We start from the raw sequence: 7,282 nt of genomic DNA, 5'->3' as shown, positions 1-7,282 counted from the left end.
GTTGATATATTGATGTTAGTACGCACTAATTATTTGCAAATCGAGTTTAAAACTCTTTTGAAACAAAGTTTGCCTTTCCCCAATTCGATATTCCCAAGCCCAAATCCTAGTTGTTATCACAATCCATATTTTTAATACCGACATCCACCTAGATCTTATGGCAGTATATACCCTGTTTGGGTGTCTTCACGCATCCCATTCTTTCAATTCGTAATACTTTCGTTTCTAGAGGAGTAGTTTTCATCACCAAGTTTTTCACGACCCTTCAATTCTTGTAACTATTAGGAAAAATGCCTTACAATGGTAGCCTAAGTAGCAAAAAGTCGAGTATTTTTGAACTCCTATTCCCAAGGAGCGTCCGAAAGATGTACTTCAGTTTCCGAAATCATGCATATTGATGGTTACTTGATGGTAAAACTGCTCCCCACTTCCAACCAATTATCACAATACGCCTTATCTCTCCTACGTCATAGAAACGCAAACTATATAAAGTAAACATATAACTTTATTCGCACAGGCCTTTCGAAAATATTCCCAGTCCCTTTGAGGTGTAGAATAGAAACAGGTAAAAATGCGATAAATGTTGATGGCGAGGGAACCATTTTTTTTCTATAAAATTTATTTTTATTTCCCCAAAGGAAACACCAGGCGATGGGTAGTTTGCGAACGAGCTATGTAAAAGAGCCAACTCTTCTTCAATAACTCTTTCACTCACTAGCCGCCGCCGACCCTATTAGCTCTTTTCGCCCATTAGGAATCGCACGCGCACGGCTCTTGTTCTCCGCCGTCTAGGCGCTTTAATAGCTCTAGAGACGACAATATATATGTACATGAAGAAGAGTGAGCGAGATAGCTACGCTCGATATTGCTAGTAAGGGAGACCTACCGGGTCATATGCATTTTATAATGTATGCTAAGACCGTACCATTCTTCTTCTTTGCGAGTCGATGGCGATCGGTTGATTTTTGCTGACCAATAATTGGCCACGCTACCGACCATTAAGGCTTATATTTTCTTGCAGAACTTGAGACAGCGGCTTACTGAGCTGAATGAGCTAAAACAGTGGATCACCTCCAGTTTTCTATAGTGGTGCTAAATATTAACGTCTTTGGAAGACCGTATCTTCTTCCATTTGAAAGTTATTGCTATTACATTTTGGGTTCCACTCACCGGCCTCTAGGACTGATATTTTCTATAAAACTTTGAATAATATTATTACTCAAACAGAAAATTAAATCGAAAAAATGTCTTATCTTTTCGATGTAACATTCTCTTTGTGAGTTTCACGAGTGGGTGCTATAAAAGCGAAAATCATTTAATATATATTCTGTCCGCGAGCCCACCATGACCGTCCTATTGTCAAATTATAAAACAACCACTCTGCGACACTTAACTTTAACAGATCTCAATTAACACTAATGTATTTAACAATAATATTTACATTTATGTATTCAAAAATCGGTCAGTATGCGCTGATCAGCGAAAGATACAACCAGATTAGTTTAGATTTTGGTAAATTATGATTTCAAATGGAATCTGCGACTTTTTACAGATTGTGCAATACTTTTTACTATTATGAACATACTAATATTTTATTATGAATTATTATTTTAGACATCACATGATAAAACCATAAATAAGTACATTGCGAATGTGTTTGGTTTGTCTCTATTAGTTTGAATTCATGTTTGTATCGTAGATAATTGATGTTACGTGGTTTCTAGGTTTTGTGCCCGGTTTGGGCTCGCCATCTACAACATAACTAGCAAGGACTGGTTGTATAAATTATACACCTCTGCCTACCCCTTCGGGGATACAGGCGTGATGCTGTGTTGTTTCGAATGATATACTGCACAGTGATTTAGAATATAAATGTCGCAGGTCGCAGTAACTGTTGGTATACTACATAATCTCACGACTATATCCCAGATGGGGTAGTCAGTGGTACATCCATCGCAAGATGAACTAAGTACCCACACCTCACAGAGCTTTCTGTTAGACCAATTGCCGTCTACAATGATCGAGCCAACTGTGTTAGTTAAAAAGGCTTTTAGAGCTTATAGTTTCGCTGATCAGCTATACTTGATCCTGACTGCAACCCAAATATTTAGTACCGGGGTAAAGGTAAGGTTTAACTCTTTTAGTCAAGTTTTTATTTTTCCAGAATGTTGAGATGTTAATTTGGAGATGAAAAATGAAAATTACATAAAAAATAATCTAATAATAACACGAACCGGGGATTGTCTTTGGGTGCACTCCCATAGTGCGTACAGGGATAATCGGCGGTTGGTGTCACATCACATTTAGATTAAATTATCTTAGGGGGCCTCTACGTGTTGGCTTCCGCCCCACACACGCCTGCCAAAAGTCCGGGACTCCATAGGCCCGAAGTTGCATAATGAAAATTATACTTTTATTATATACTTATATAAGACAATTAGTAAAATCTAACCGTCGCAAGAAAATGTACCTAAAGCAATATTGGTAGGTACATGTTTAAAATGTACTGTTGGTTCAGATTTCAGACCAAAGAATCAGTTATGATTACATTAATTGTTTTTTCCGACTTCATTTCTCATATTTTTTTTAATTTGTTTAGTTTTGCCGCATATGGCAATAATTACTTGACTGGACAAATTGTCAGCGCTGGGGACTCTCATCCGGTAAATATGTATCATCATCATCTGTAAAATATAATGAGAAGCAAAGAGTTAAACCTTATATACTCAGGGTCTACTGTCTCAACAAATTGCTGTAACTATGAGTACCATTGTGGTATTGGCTATGGGGCGTATACTTTAAGAAGTTTCACTATATTGAGTGTTTGCTATGGTTTTTTTGACACGACTTACTGTAGATTTGCCGAAAAGAGTATTATTGGGAATTAGTATTGTTTTTTTAGTCCAACTATTGGTTATTTAAATGGACTGATCATTGAAAAAGGTAAGTACCAAAATATACTCCCTATTTGTATTAAAAGAAACCCATAGCTCACTCATAACAGCCCTATGGTGACGACAGTCGTTGAGATCTTTACAATAACTATACAAAATATTATACTGTCCATCGGTCTTAGTCAATACGCTGGTGGGTAAATCTGCCTCGTCATACGGCATGGTGTAATTAATTACTATTCAAAAAATATTAAAAAAAAAAAAACACTTTTTGCCTTGAATTTGGGAAAAGTTTTAGAGATGGCAACACTTTCAGACTATGTTCCATCCAAAGTAGAGCAAATGCCTTTTTTTATTTATTTTTTTCTAAAATAGTAGCTAATTTTATTTTTTTTTCCAAATTCAAAGCAAATAGTTATTAGAATTACCTAAACAGAAATTAGTAAAGATGGTGACTCGAAGAAAACAAACCGCTAAAATAAATTACTCCATTACTATAGCATACAAGAGACTTGGTCAATTTTACACATTTTGTACTCTAAGGCTTCGCTATGGATACTTTGACAGGTATCATAACTCAGCACAAATTATAATATAGCAAAAATTGAATAGACGGGTAACGGTTTTAGTAATCGATAGAATGAGCCCAGTGCTGTGCCAATACTAACCTGCTACACCGATTTATGATTTGAAATAAACGTAACAAATACACTTGTTTTCAGATTTTATCTCACAAACTGTACCTACCCCTTGGGAATTGCGAGACATTCCCGCCACAAGTAGCCTAGGATTACTTAATGGGAAGTCTCGGCCACCATGTAACTACAACATTTGTGAAATAAATAATATTTTTTATTATTATTTTATTTTTAGATTGTAACTGGCAACACTTTAATTTTGCCAATTTAGGATTTCGTGTTTCTTTTTTCAAAAATAAGGGTGATCGATTTTTCACATTATGAAGCCTATGCTCTTTTTTTAATTTTGAAGTTCTTTCGATGGGGTCGTTAAATTAAATGGACAATTGGACTAAAATACATTAGCATTGGGGCAAAACTAACATATTCCCATCGATTACCAAAACGTACCTCCTAAAAGTACAATCGCAGTGAGGACGAAAAGCACCACCTCGGAATTGAATCCCTATCATTGTTCACCTCCATCGCGTCACCTCAGTAACACAAAGTTACCTCAGTAACATAGCGTTACCATGGTAACCCAGCGTTGCCTCAGTAACACAGTCCAGCATTGACTTACTATAAGTAATGACAACGCAGTGACAGGCCGTCGATACAAAATATATTTGTCTAAAATGCTTAGAAAGACGGGAATTATATTTTTATTATGATATGAAAAGAAAAAATGTAGCTTTGTTGGAGGTAGTTGCAATATTTCTTCAGCTAAGTTTAAAAAAGTAATTTATTCGTTATTTACTTCAACAATGGTTATTTTGTTTTCCCATCTTCCGTTACATTTTATTTTATAAAGTTATTTATAGCATTTATTTTATACCAACTTTGCCTTTCTATCAGAATTCCACAGATACAACTGATATCTATAATAACAAACTATTTTAAACAATAGCTTCCTAATTTACTCCTCACGTTATCAAACTACCATTTATTTGACACTGGCCGGTTCCTTACAAACATTTTCGGGCCTTTTGCATTTTTGAGATATTTTTTAAAGCATTCTCATTTCAAAAATGTATAAAATTTATTATTGTTGACGTTGTAAATTATTTTATACAGATACGATAAATATTTTTAAATGTTGTGTGTTCTCAAAATTATGGAGCAATAAATTTTCAATAAGCTAGTAAAAAAAATATCCCAAAAGTCCAAAAACACAAATAATCATAGCCCAGTAAAATATTCAAAAAAACAATCTCGAACAATTCGTTACAACCAACACAGTGCGCCTAGCCGATTGGCTTAACAAAATGGAAAATTTATAGAAAAACCGAAAATGTACTTTCAGTCATAAGAACTACGTAGAACATACCTTGTGACCATAAATGACGACCCGCGACTTCAAGTGCAAAGATCAGAGGTCTAAAAAGGGCACATAAAATCAATTAATCTGAAAAGCAATATTGCAATTCTACATTTGCGCATATAAAAGTTAGTGCGCAATGTCAAGAAACGTCGAATAGCAATATTGCTTTTTCAGGTGATTTGCTACAATGTGGCCTTTTAACCCCCCTGATCAACGCAACGTTGTTACGCGCGGATTATGTTCATTGGTGATAGTGACCAGTAGAGAGTATAATGTCATTTTCGTTTTACGAGTTTTTAGTGTGTTGAATATCATACAAAAGTCTGTAGATTTTCCCTTCTCTTTGGGTGCTATCGTACTTATGTAGGTATTAGCATAAGCTTAGAAAACACGCTTTATATCAATGATATTTAAGGAGGATACCTACTTTCCTTATATTGACATAAAGCTCCGATATCGGTAAGTCTGAAAACACCCGTATAATTAAAAAAAAAACTTCTGTATATTAACGTCAAATTCTACAAAGCGTTACAACGCTCATACTAATACAACTGCTACGACATTTAAAAACTTTTAAATTTACTTATATTTAATATCATTCTTGGAAAGACAAGCCTGTCGGTACTCGACTTTCCGTTTGACACAAAGCCTCGTACAACCAAAACGTGCACATATCACTATCACCCTTGGACATATCACTCACTGAGCACTTATCACCAACATGAGTCCATATCACTGATCACTTATCACAAGTCCGTCGCGTCCTGGCGCGACCTTACGATACCTACGGGAGACATCGAACACTAAGTTCTATGGTCCATACACCATTAGCGACCACACTAAGTCATGTCTGATACGGGAAAGGTACTATGGATTGAAAGCGAGTTGAAACTCGACTGTGTAAAGTCATTATAACTACCTCGTCCTTTGCTTTTGCTTGTCTATGACTCCTAAAACTAAATAATATTATATAAGTAATACCACAAATAAATACCTGATACCGGGTTACGATAGAAATCGCCAGCGAATAAGATTACTCGAACGAAACCTGTTTGACATTCAATGCTATCATTGAAAATCGTCGCTAGAAAACGCCAACGGATAGCAATGAAACGACGAATTTAACCCCTCTATTACTAAGATCATAAAACTCAGTAAAATTTTCAAGTATTCTCTAATTGGAAAGTGTAAATTAAATATAGTGTGTAAGGTAAGTTATTTCGAAATATGCAGCCGATAGATCACTGAAAAGCAAGGGAGCATGTTATGATGACATATTCACAATTCATGCAAACATTTACAATGAGTCAGTTGTTAGTTTCAAGAATGCGTTCCAAATCAGCAAATTCAAAATGAAGAAGAATTCTCGCTTTTTTCTTTTCAATAGTTCAAAGTTAAGAAAATAACGAAAATTCAGGATTGGGGAACGTTTTCTAACGCCTTCCCTCCATAGTACCTCAACCAATTTTATATACATGGCTTTTTGGGGATTTCTGTCTGTTTGTGTCGAAGTGTCGCTAGTATATGGCCGTGAGTTAAGGGCCCCGGTGGAGCAAAGCGGGGGTGCACGCCACCACGTCACCATCACAAGTATGTAGATTCACCTGAAAATGTAAGAAACCCATGTAAGCTCGCGTTGGGTTACGCCACATACAGATTTATTTTTAAACTTTGGGTGGTTGGACCTTTGGACTCTTAAGTTATTTTACTTTGATCAATTTAGAACATGATCAAAAACTTATTGTAAACAATGGGAGTCTTTTTTTTCAACTTATTTCTTTTACTTAAACTTTTATAAAAAAAACTATTATAATTGCTTTTTCAGATATTTCAAAGAAAAAAATTAAAGCAGTAATAACTACTTAAAATAGTGCAACAAGAAAACAGTGCACACCTGTTGAGCCCAAAATATCCAAACACACAATAAAAAAAAAATAATTTCTAAACGCCTCAAACAAATAGCAACACTGATCGTGCAGATACTAAAACAAAATAAAAAAGGCGTTTATAAATTTGAATAAAGAACAAAATCTGTATGTGGCATGTGTGATGCGTTGAAGCGAGCGAGAGCGGATGAAATGTTAGGAAAACGTGAAATTGCGAGAATTCTGTGAAATGGACAGCTGGATGGTGAAATGGAATAGACCAGTAACCTCAATGTTAATAAATATGTACAAATGATAAGTCACTTATCGTTTCAATGACAAATTAAACATTTTCAAATAATTAAAATGGAGCCTAAAGTCAAATTATAGTTTTTTCTGCACTGTCTTGGCGGTAATTTAAATTCGTAAAGGCACACAAAGGAAACATTTTAACTTTATTAAATTAATGTTTTATTGAAGTATGGCAATAGGGTCGCCTCTGGGAGTTAAACATAGCTGACGAGG

At 35.3% G+C, this 7,282-nt stretch overlaps 1 protein-coding gene across 1 annotated transcript in view; it reads right to left on the bottom strand.

Annotated features, from left to right (window-relative positions):
• Nucleotides 1-5,873: 5,873 nt before the first annotated feature.
• LOC126373961 (phosphatidylinositol 3,4,5-trisphosphate 3-phosphatase and dual-specificity protein phosphatase PTEN) overlaps nucleotides 5,874-7,282 on the bottom strand; it is a 78,882-nt gene continuing 77,473 nt past the window's right edge. The window contains exon 9 of the transcript XR_007567379.1: nucleotides 5,874-6,496. The gene's annotated coding sequence lies outside the window, so the exon portion shown is untranslated. The remainder of the gene's footprint in view (nucleotides 6,497-7,282) is intronic.

The sequence above is a fragment of the Pectinophora gossypiella genome, chromosome 16 (assembly GCF_024362695.1).
Source record: "Pectinophora gossypiella chromosome 16, ilPecGoss1.1, whole genome shotgun sequence".
Taxonomy (NCBI): Eukaryota; Metazoa; Arthropoda; class Insecta; order Lepidoptera; family Gelechiidae; genus Pectinophora; species Pectinophora gossypiella.
The sequence above is the reverse complement of the archived record's forward strand: the minus strand, read 5'-3'. Positions and strand labels throughout refer to the sequence as shown.